General features: G+C 36.2%; 1 protein-coding gene across 8 annotated transcripts in view; it reads right to left on the minus strand.

Annotated features, from left to right (window-relative positions):
• Positions 1-12,670, minus strand: part of TANK (TRAF family member associated NFKB activator) — a 94,660-nt gene that overhangs the window by 16,651 nt on the left and 65,339 nt on the right. The gene's annotated exons all lie outside the window — the stretch shown is intronic.

Consider the following 12,670-nt stretch of genomic DNA (forward strand, 5'->3'; position numbering starts at 1 on the left):
ATCTGGGAAAATTCTTTTCATTAACTACTCATTTTATGTTTTATCATTACCATGGTGAACAGAGAATATCTTCATGAAAATAGCTGTTATTTAAGCAACTTGCATATATTATTTAACTTAATCCACATAATTTTATGAATTGTTGTTGTTTAGTTGCTAAGTCGTGTTTGACTTTGCAACCGCATGGACTGTGGCCCACCAGTCTCCTCTGTCCATGGGATTTTCCAGGCAAGAATACTGGAGTGGGTTGGCCACTTCCTTCTGCAAGGGATCTTCCCAGGAATTGAACTTGAATCTCTTGTATTGGCAGATGGGTTCTTTACCACTGAGCCACCAAGGAAGCTCAATCTTGTGAATTAAGTATTAATACTTGAATTTGATTTTAACATTTGCTAGAGGCTTTGCTAGAGGCTCCCTGGTAGCAGAAGACACAGGTTTGATCCCTGTATCCAGAACATGCCCTGGATAAAGAAATGGCAACCCATTCTAGTATTCTTGCCTAGGAAATCCCGTGGACAGAGGAGCCTGGCGGGCTAGTCTATGGAGTTGCAAAGAGTCATACATGACTTAGCGACTAACTACAATAGTTACTAAGGCTTTGGAGAGGTCAAGTAATTTGTCTACCGTCTAGTAGAAAGAGAGGCTACAATTGGAACCCCAGGCTCTCAACTTCTTGGCTTTTAGGTCCTAATGGTGCTAGAGGAGTAAAATAGTAAGGTTATCTAACCTGGAGAAGGGAAAGGCTACCCACTCCTGTATTCTGGCCTGGAGAATTCCATGGACTATGTATAGTCCACGGGGTCACAAAGAGTTGAACATTACTGACTGAGCGAACGTTACTGAGCGACTTTCACTTCACTTCATCTAGCATGGTGAGGAAGATGGATAACACTTACACATTGCACCAATGCAAACAAATTTTAAGATTCTAAAACTTGGCTGTCATATAACAAATAGAGTTCTCAGTGAGGCATAGTTATAAGCCAAGTTTTGATGTTTAAATATTACCTGGGGGAAGAAACTTTTGGTATGGCCTTTTTTTGTGCTCAAGAATGTCAAGAAGAAATTCAAACCCCAAAATCACCTGGATAGATTTACTGAAATTTTACAAACCAGTTCATGTATCAGAGGCAATTTGGCAACAGTTTCTTAACCAAAATTTCAGTTTAAGTGTTTCTCAACCTTCTGACAATGCATGACAACTGGAGTACCTTACTGTTAATTCTCTCCTTTCAAAACCTTACTTCTCTACCTGCCTTCCTAAATACCTCCTAATAGACAGCTAGACATAGTTATAGTAGCTGACTGAAAATCCTTGTCTGATAATCTCAGTTGGTACATTATCTCATGATAGATATCTGTTCCCTTGAAACTGGGTGAGACTTTTCTTGACTCACCATATGTTGAATAATTTTGGATTATACCCCAAACATTGTGAATATTACACTGGGGAGACAGTATTTTATGGTGCCAAAGGGTGTTGATGGTTTTTGTCTTCACCAGGTAATTGAGTGGTTTGGATGCAGACCCCACACTGCCCCTCCTCTGAAGAGCAGCAGCTCAGATCTCAGCTCATCCCTTTATGCTTTAGCTGCAAACTGCTTCCAGTGTGCCCACACATCCTTGGTTTTGGGGAGATCCAGAGACTTAGGCTTAGTTTAAACACAGAACTTTGAGTTCATTTTCTCTTGCTCTCTCCTCTCTGGGGCTCCTTCCCTCTCTGGTGACAGCTGTTATTCTGGGCTCATTTTCCTTTCTGGTTCTTGCAGCCAGGATGGTGGGTAGGCTTTCAATTGGAATTTCAGCCACTCGAAGTGTGGCCCACCCTCAAGACAAAACCACAGAAAACTTGTGAATTTACTCTGAGCCAATTACATGCTCCACATTTTGACTCCTCTCCAAAATATGCAAAGTTCATATCCAAAGTCCTCAGATAATTGTTTTGTTTGTATGCTGCACAGTTATTACTGTTATTTGTAGAGGACTGGTTTGCTCAGTACTCATTCCTCATTGTAACATAAGCTGAACTTCCAAGCTCAATTTTCTTTTGTTAACCCCTCCATTCTTTAGAGGATTCACCATGGTTTTCTAGAGATGTCTTCATCACCAATCCAATGACCTTTCCTAAAGTTCACCTTCTGCTTAATGCTCATTTGACAGTTTTTCACCCTAGTGAGCAGCTTTTCTTTCTTGATAACTTTTTGGGTACCAGTATAATATTTAGGTTTTCTTAAGTTCTGGTGTTTTCACTGGTCCTTATTCTTCCAAGACTAAAAATGTGGGTATTCTCTAAGATTAAGACATGAGGGTATACTGTTCTTCCCTCATTATACACTTTTCTTATTATTTATTCTTATGTTACGTCTATTGAGTATTCATTTCTTAAAGTCTGTCTTCAGGCTCACCGTCTCTCTTGATAACCACTCTCAATGTTCTTTGAATCCAATATATTTTTACCTATTCTGTTGCCTATTGTAGAGCACCACATTTTAATGTATAATGTAATAACCATTTCCTCAAATCTGTTTCACACCTCTAATCTTCATATTCCTTTATTAATATAAGGCCATTCTCCTTAGCATCAAAAAACCTTAGATAAAGATAAAACCTTAAGGAAACTGAGATTAGGCTTTCCTGGAATAGTAAAATTCAAAACAAAACTAGAGGTCTGATAAAGTGCTACCAACTTTTTATTTTGCCAAGAAAAAGCTTAGTAACAACAACTAACTATAAAGATCTATTATCTTTTTCATATAAACGAGAAATTGAGGGACTTCCTTGGTGGTCCAGTGTCTAAGACTCTGCACTCCCTAAGAAGGAGGCCTGGGTTTGATCCCCGGTCAGGGAACTAGATTCCATATGTTGCAAATAACAGTTCATATGCCTCAACTAAAGAACCCACATGCTGTAAACGAAGACCAAAGATCCTGCGTGCTACAACTTAGACCTGGTGTAACCAAATAAATTTCAAGAAAGAGAGAAAAAAAATGGACATTTATCAGAAAAGTAGAAGGGAGAGTTTTAGATTTAGCTTTACCAAAAAGTTTTCACTCTGTCCCCAGGACAAGATAAGAAACAAGAGCTGGGACAAGAACAGGGATTCTGTGACTGCAACATGGGAAAAGAGGAGGAGGAGAGAAGGTTCCATCAGCAGCATCAAGAAGGAAAGGATTTACTGTGGCAACTGACCATCCAGCAGGGATACATCCTAAATTACACTTTCAGGGAATCTGGACAGGTAAGTGACCCCTTGCAGCATTATTTGGATGAAATGTAGAAGGAAACATGCTGCCTTAATGTTAACTAGTGAAGAACAATTAGAGGTAGAAACAGCAGTGGGTAAATCCATCCAATATGGAATATAAAAATCACTACTGATAAACAAAAGAAGAGAGAAAACAAAAGACAGCCACCTCAGAATTATTTGGTTTTCCAAAAGGAACTTACCAGAGAAGGAGGAAAAAAAAAAAAAAATCACATTTAATGGCTTAGAGAATGCACAGGAACTAATTTACAATAGTTTTATTAGGATTCTAGGATCTTTCTCTCTATTTTAGAGCAAAGTATCGAGTGTATGGAAAGATGTCTAATCGGCAAAGAAAGAAAAAGTCTTTCAGGGAAAAAAGTCAGCTTTCATAACAGGGCAAGAGTGCCTTAAGCAAGCAACAAAGACACTGAAAGAGCATAAAATACTAGGTACAAATGATAAATTAGATGTGCCCTCCCCATCTCTTTCCCATCAAATGCTAGCAATATCTTATAGAAGACTACAAATTCAAGAAGTGTTGTTAAAGTAGCAACTTCCCTGGTGGTCCAGTGGTTAAGACACCATGCTTCCACTGCAGGCCACACAGGTTCGATCCCTGCCTTGGTCAAGATAAATCAGGAAAGAATAGAATACAGTAACTCTGTTTTGTGGACTCTGGAGAAGAGTAGAAAAAAGAAAAATGGGAAATGTAAGAAAGCGTACAAAAGGGGGAGATAAGGGGAGAAAAGCCACATTAGGGATATTTAAATCTGCTTAGAAGTCAGAGAAAAAGATTTAAAAAATAATATGCCACGTCTCATTATCTTCTCCCCTCAAAATTTATTTCCAGTATAATAACAAAGCAAAACCTAAAATTACATATTAAATTAAAAACCAGAGACTCACCAACATAGAGAAATCTGTTCTGTTTCTTTACATTAACCATAAAGTATCAGAACTGGAAAGTATCAATAAAAGAATAATCCTTTTTAAAATCACATCACCAAATAAATAAAACACTTAGAAATAAACCTGATCAAGGAGGTGAAAGACTTATATGCTGAAAACTAAAGAACATTAATAAAGGAAACAGTAGATGATTCAAGGAAATGGAAAGACATTCCATGCTTTTGGATTGGAAGAATTAATATTGTTAAAATGGCTGTACTACTCAAAGTAATCTACAAATTTAATGTGATCCTTATCAAATTACCCATGACATTTTTCACAGAACTAGAACAAATAAGCCTAAAATTTATACAGAACCCTAAAAAACCCAAAATTGCCCAAACAATCCTAAGGAAAAAGAACAAAGCTGGAGGTATAACCCTTCCCAGATTTCAGACAATACTACAAAGCTGTGGCAATGGCAACCCACTCCAGTACTCTTGCCTGGAAAATCCCACGGACAGAGGAGCCTAGTAGGCTGCAGTACACTGGGTCACGAAGTTGGACACGACTGAGCGACTTCACTTTCCCTTTTCACTTTCATGCATTGGAGAAGGAAATGGCAACCCACTCCAGTGTTCTTGCCTGGAGAATCCCAGGGATGGTGGAGCCTGGTGGGCTGCCGTCTATGGGGTCGCACAGAGTCGAACACGACTGAAGCGACTTAGCAGCAGCAGCAGCAGCGATTAAAACAGCACTGTACTGGCACCAAGAGATGGATCAACCGGACAGAGTGGAGAGCCCAGAAGTAAACTCTCACACCTACAGTCAAATCATCTTCGAGAAAGGAGGTAAGAATATACAGTGGAGAAAAAACAGTTTCTTCAGCAAGTGGTTACTGGAAAAGACAGAAATCTATTAAGTTAGAACACACCCTCACACCATACACAAAAATATACTCAAAATGGCTTAAAGACTTAAATATAAGACATGACCCCATAAAGCTCCTAGAAGAGAACATACGTAAAATGTTCTCTGATATAAATCGTACCAATGTTTTCTTTGGTCAGTCTCCCAACAGAAACAAGACCAAAAACAAACAAATGGGGCCTAATCAAACTTATAAGATTTTGCACAGCAAAGAAAGTATAAACAAAAGGAAAAGATAACCTACAGAATGTGAGAAAATATTTGCAAATGATGTGACTGACAAGAGCTTAATTTCCAAAATATACAAACAGCTGACACAACTCATTAACAGGAAAAAAAAAAACCCCAATCAAAATATGGGCAGAAATATATATGGAATTTAGAAAGATGGTAACGATGACGCTATATGCGAGACAGCAAAAGAGACACAGATATAAAGAACAGACTTTTGGACTCTGTGAGAGAAGGCAAGGGTGGGATGATTTGCGAGAACAGCATTGAAACATGTATATTATCATGTGAAATAGATCGCCAGTCCAGGTTCGATGCATGAGACAGGGTGCTCAGGGCTGGTGCACTGGGATGACCCAGAGGGATGGGATAGGGAGGGAGGTGGGAGGGAGTTTCAGGATGGGGGACACATGTACACCCATGGCTTGGCTGATTCATGTCAATGTATGGCAAAAACCACCACAATATTGTAAAGTAATTAGCCTCCAATTAAAATAAATTAAAAAAAAATATGAGCAGAAGACCTACATAGACATTTCTCCAAAGAAGTTGTAAGACTGCCAATAGGTACATGAAAAGATGCTCAATATCATTAATCATTAGATAAATGCAAATCAAAACTACAGTGAGGTACCACCTCATACTGGTCAGAATCAGTTTAGTTTAGTCCCTCAGTTGTGTCCGATTCTCTGCGAGCCCACGGACTGCAGCATGCCAGGCTTCCTTGTCCATCACCAACTCTCGGAGCTTGCTCAAACTTATGTCCATTGCATCAGTGATGCCATCCAACCATCTCATCCTCTGTCGTCCCCTTCTCCTCCTATCTTCAATCTTTCCCAGCATCAGGGTCTTTTCTAATGAGTCAGTTCTTCAATTTTTATAATAGAAATTTCAATGTAAATATTAAAATGATTTGGATATTGATTTTTTTCTTAAGAGTTTGTGATATATTTATTATGACACTTTGGGAAAACTTTAAAGAATAAACTTGTTGAAAGCAACCTTCTAATTATTATTCTACCAGAAACTTTATAGACAAAGACTAATCATCAAAGAAAGTAATATATAAATGTTACATATAAAAAGAAGGCATATTTGATCCAATCTCTAAAAATAAAACCAGGGGGAATGGAACATTTGCTCTGAGAAGGCAAGCTGCTATACACAAACACGTTTTCTCCAACCCTTAGTAATCCCTAGGCTAGGCTGTCATGTGCCATTATATAGTAGGCATTTCTATCTAATAAAAGATGAATCAAGCCTTAATGGAGTAAGGGATATACATATATATACTTTTTTTTTTAACAAAAGTAAGAACGTAAGAAGTCATATTTTTTTTAAAGTTCCTCTCTCAGGAAAGGTAGTGAGTGTTTGGTGGTATAAATCATATTTTATTTTGTCATGGAAATCACTTGATAGTTACCTATCTTGATTAATGGTCTAATTTCCGTTCATATAATAAATATTTATCATATACCTATATATGATAACTTTTATTTTAAAGCATTTACTATGTATATAAAACCAGGTACCTGATAATATATAGCAACCTAGCCAACAAATAAATCTAGTTTAAGATACTTACAACAGAGAAAGTATCTACAGTGGTCAGAGAAGCTATAGGGGCCTGAAACTCAGATGGAGATCGTGAAGTGAGAGGTGCACCTGAAGTCCAGAGTATACGAGATATGAACAATTCAAGGATGGAAACCTTCCAAGGCCACCCAAGACCTAGACTTGTGAGGCCAAGATTTTATAAGCTACAGTGCCTGCCAAAATTGTCACACATAATAAATGGAGGAACACACCATGGGTAAATGTCTCTCACTGAAGAACTGTCTACAGAATAAAGAAACAAAAAGCAGCACTATCCTCTGAAGTCATGATTATGTCATTTAAAAAAGGTTATAGTCAGTGAAATTGGTTTTTCAAAACCCTCAGTTTGAGCTTTCTGTTTATTTTATGTTCTGCATAGTAGCCTGGAATAATATTGGTCCTTGCCTAGAAATTATTCTTTTTCCATTAAAATACTGCACAAAACTTAAGTTTACATGTCTACGCATATAATATTAAGATATAAGCAAGTTAAGAATTCCCTCCCCACCCCCAACTTAAACTAAATGCTGAGTGCCTGATCAAGCCTACCTTTAGCTCACTGGGAATATTTATTTCTAAATTAAGGTTCTATATACTTATCTGTGGGCTTCCCTTGTGGCTCAGCTGGTGAAGAATCCACCTGCAATGCGGGAGACCTGGCTTGATCCCTGAGTTGGGAAGATCCCCTGGAAAAGGGAAAGGCTACCCACTTCAGTATTCTGGCCTGGAGAATTCCATGGACTGTGTATAGCCCATGGGGTCGCAAAGAGTCAGACACAACTGAGCGACTTCCACACATATTTATCTGTACCATAAAATGATAATTAGGATTTCATTCTGTCATGTAATTAGGATTTCATATTGTCTCATAATTTGCTTGCTATTATTACTATGGGTCTGCAAATCTTTCTTTCCCCAACTAGGTTGTAGCTCCTTAAAGGAGGGAGATTTTACCTCTTATTTTTTGGTATTCCTATCAAAGACTAGCAAGACTGGGTAAATAGAAGGAGTTCAATAAATACTTCTTGTCTAAGTGATTGACAAGTGAATTTTTAGACATCAGTTTTCTTCAAATATGTCATAGCTTCTATATATACTTGCAATTGCCAGGTACAGCATATCTTATTTCCTTAATGTTAGCACTGATGGTAGCTCCACAGGTCCATCACTGTTTTACTATTCTGAACCTACAAAATTTTTCCTACTCCTCAAAGCTACCATATATTTGCTGATCTAATCACAATGATAGCTATATTAGAAATTTGCCAAGTGTCTAACTGGCATCTTTCAGCAACAACTGTATTCTTCGTATTTTTAAACTTTTGTTTAAAGTAAATACCTCAGATGAAAAAAGATGCATAAGGAATAAATTATATACAATCAGAAATAGGCATAAAAACAGCTCTTTATACACATGAATACACGGTCTCTAAATAGTTAAAAGTTCAAATAAACTCATACAATACCTACTTTGTATCCTGGATACTAGACCATTCAATAATGTCTATTTGGTTATTAAATCAGGACTTTAAGTCAGAGGGCAGTTTAGAGGTATTGAATGAATGAGTGAAAAAATTTACTAATATTGCTAAATTCTTTTATGTATTTTACATTATTGCTCTTTATATATTGTGTCAAAACACTCTAGACTTCTGTATAACTTACACACACACAAATGGAAAAGAAAGATGCCAAAATTTTTTGTCACACCCTATACACCTCGGATAGCATTTAGTTTGACAACTGAAGTGTTTCCTAAAACACTATTATAGAAAGTTTTGTTTTCAAGATCATAAAAATGACCCAGGGGATTTTTCTGGCAGTCCAGTGATTAGGACTCTGTGTTTCCACTGCACTTGGCCTGGGTTCAAGTCCTGGTCAGGGAACTAAGATCCCACAAGCCATGTGGCGCAGCCAAAAAAACCCCCAACATATTACAATCCTAGCTTTTTTATAAAAGTAAATTAAACAATGCCAATTTGTATTTACATTAAAATACAAAATTTGCTAATTAATAACTGCCATCATGACATATGTTACTATGTCTGACAATGGTGTCCTGCAAACAAGATTGTAGTCTTTGCCAAGAACAAGTATATGTATTTTTGAGTGATTTGATTGTTTACAATTTTTAATTTTCACAGTAATAACATGCAAGTTTCTTGATTCTCGAAAGCACCGCTCAGCTAATCTCCCCTGAAAAGTCTATATTCATATTAGAATTCTTGAAACTACTCTCAAGATAAATAAGCTATGATATTTCTTTCCTCTGAGATGAATAATAATAGAATTCAGGAAGTCAAATTCATTATTAAATTCTGCCAGATTCCTTTATCTTTCATTCATATTTATCACATGGTAAGTGAAGCACTGTGCTGTCCCTCCACATACCCTTGATCTTTTTGGTACCCTCTTCTGTACACCACAATCTACAATCCCTGTGATACTTTTAAATACAGTAGGTCTACAAAAACTTCGATAATCTTCTTTTTTCCAAGAGGAAGAACTTATTTTCTTATCTCTGGAGCACTTAGTGATTCATTTCTAATAAGCAGAATAAAGCAGAAGCAAAGGTGTGATTTGAGAGACTAGATTTGAGAAAGCACTATGGGCTCCTCCTTGCTATCTTGTATCTCTTTCTTTCTTAGTCTGAGTAAGATACCTGTCAGTGTGATGAGAGGCCTGGGTGGCCAGGTCTCTTGTCAACAGCCATCTTGGAGTAAGCCATCTTGAAAGTGGATCCTCCAACCACAGTAAAGCCTTGAGATGACTGGAAGGCCTTGGCCACATCTTGACTTCGATAACACGGGATCCTGAACCAGTACCACCCAGCTAAGTCACTCCTGAATTTCTGATTCACAGGAAGTGATAGTTGTTGCTAAGTACTAGGGTAAATCTGAGGTGGTTTGTTATATGATAGATAATATAATGAATTCTATCTCATCAAGAAACACTGTACAAACTACTGTGGTGAACAAGAAGTGAAACTCAGGTTTTCCTTTAAACTGAGGACTTCTCCCCTAATGTCTCTATACTGTAAATAGAATACTAACGGTCATTCAACGATACAGGTTCTGCTATCTTGACTCTTTATATCCTTTTAGAAATCAAAGGATTCTTGCATGTGCTTTGTGTAAAAAAAGTGATGCGTTAGTCCCTCAGTCCTGTCCGATTTTTTGTACTTGTGGCTCCTTGTGTAGGATTACCATAAACAGAGACTGAACTACAAATTTCCTATTTCTCAAATACAGTCTTCTAAAAGGGCCTCTTTCCCCTCCACTCTGTGTCTCGTTTTCCAAGGCAGCCATTGTTGATATTTACTATAGTGTCCAGGGATCTTTCCCTTTTCAAATACCGTAATCAAGTCCTAAACAAGATAAATATTCCTCAAAACTTCCCACCAAATAGAAGGAGGAAAGCGCTGTGAGTGGTTAGTAGCAGCTTCCTTCTGTTACTGGTTCAAAACATTTCTGTTAAGTCACTAATTCATTAGAGACTTGGCCAACTGATTGGGAATGAAATCAATTGGAGTTTTTTATAACACAGAGAACTATATTCAGTATGATAAATCATAATGGAAAAGAACATACAGAAAAGAATGTTTACAGTATATGTATAACTGAGTCACTTTGTATATAGTAGAAATTAACACAACACTGTAAATCAACTATACTTCAATTTAAAAAAATTAATTCATTTTTGAGAAGGCTAATAAAGTCACATTGAAAACAGAAAAAAAATTGTACCACTATCTTAGCCATTTCTGAATACTACCTGATAGGTTTTATTTTGTGTATACATGCATACTTTTTTAAAACTGCAAGCAACCAATATGGAATTTTTTCATTTTGGAAAAATCTTAAATGTATCCATACCATTTAAAGTTTTTAGGAAAGAATTTCACTTGTATTAGCTAAAAGTGTATTTAGTTATAACTTAATAAGCATAGACCAACATATATGCCAATGGAAAAGATTTTAATTTCAACTGGCCAGTATTTTTCTAAATTAGGTCTAAGGTTTTACAGTGAAATATATATCTAGCTCTTAAATACTCAATAAATCCAACTTATTAATTCCTTTAGAATATATCTGTTCTCTTTAATCCTTTATATGTTCAGGGCTTATTAGCACTTTGGCTCTAGATATATAAAAGGGCTCCCCTGGTGGCTCAGATGGTAAAGTGTCTGCCCAAAATGCGGGAGACCTGGATTCGATCCCTGGGCTGGGAAGACCCCAGGAGAAGGAAATGGCAATCCACTCCAGTATTCTTGCCTGGAAAATCTCATGGACAGAGGAGCTGGTAGGCTACAGTCCATGGGGTTGCAAAGAGTTAGACACGACTGAGCGACTTCACTCACATATAAAAGGAGATCTTCCCAACAAAGGGATTGAATCTGCATTGCTTGCATCTCTTGCATTGTTAGATGGATTCTTTACCACTGTGCCACCTGGGAAGCCCATTTTTAATGTATGTGTGTGCTCAAATGCTCACATTAAATATACAGTTGTCAAATATAGTAAGGAGAATTAAGAGAACTCAATGAATTTTAGATTTATTTCTTATTTGGAGCTTTATATATTTTCCTCTTATCATCTGTCTACAAATATAATCAATGCAATATTATTAATTTTTTGATAATAAGCTACCTTTGACATGATTCCTGTTACACTTAATTTCAGCTCAAGTGTTCATAACTGACAGATGTTAATAAAACTTTCAAATAATGACAAATTATCCAAATTCAAAATTAACTAAATTAGTAACACATCTTAGAGTTTTTCACATTACCCCTTTTGTTCTAATCAAGATTGCTATTTTCAAAAATACCTTCTATGTATTTTGAACTGGAGATATTTTATTATCCTCAAAGATATAATCAGAATAAATGTAAGAATTGACTAAAAATTAATGGTAAATCATGACATTTAGAAGTCCCTGAAACAAGAAAATGGTCTGCAAATATTACTTACTTAAGCACTACCTTTATAAGTCAGTATCTTATAGTAGTTTAATGATTTTAAAATGTACTTACTAGGCTCTATCACAAAACTGTATTCTAAAAGTCAGAATCACTGTTTCTGAATTTTGTGTTTGGCAAAATAAGTCTATAAACATATTCCAGTGGCATGGTTTCTTGTATTTACTAGCAGTTTTAGATAAATGGAAATTGGAGCGAGGGCGAAGAGAGCTGAATGATTCAAATAAAAAAACCAATACTGATTCTTAATAAAGAACTATGAACTGAGAGATACTGTAGGAAATTTTTCATTCTAAAATTTTTATTTATAGGGAAGTATCCAACAGGATTTCTCAATTTGATGTTAAATAAAAACAAGATAGTCTTAGTTCTCCCCATCTTTATTTTTCTAAAGAAAATATGTAACCTTCCTGCATGTATTTTTCTACTTCATTATGCATTTATATTTTTATAAATGATGTCATTTTACATTAAAAAAAATCTAAAAAAATTATTCCTATTTTATCATTTTGTAATCTCCATTGTTTATTCAACACTGCTTTTGAAATCCAAGTATAGTAGTAAGTAAATGTTCAGTTTAATTTTTCTAAAATGTTTAACTGTAATGATGTACCACTGTGCTACTGATGGATGTTTAGGTTATTTCTAACCAAAGTGCCATGAACATCCTTGTGCATGTCTCCTCCACAGATATGCAATATTCATTTTTACACTGCTTCAATGAAGACTTTTGCTTCAGCTAGTTAGGTGGATTTTGTTTTTTAATTAAACACAGGCAAATGAAAAAACAAAAATGC

This window comes from Cervus elaphus, chromosome 33 (genome assembly GCF_910594005.1).
Source record: "Cervus elaphus chromosome 33, mCerEla1.1, whole genome shotgun sequence".
Lineage (NCBI taxonomy): Eukaryota > Metazoa > Chordata > Mammalia > Artiodactyla > Cervidae > Cervus > Cervus elaphus.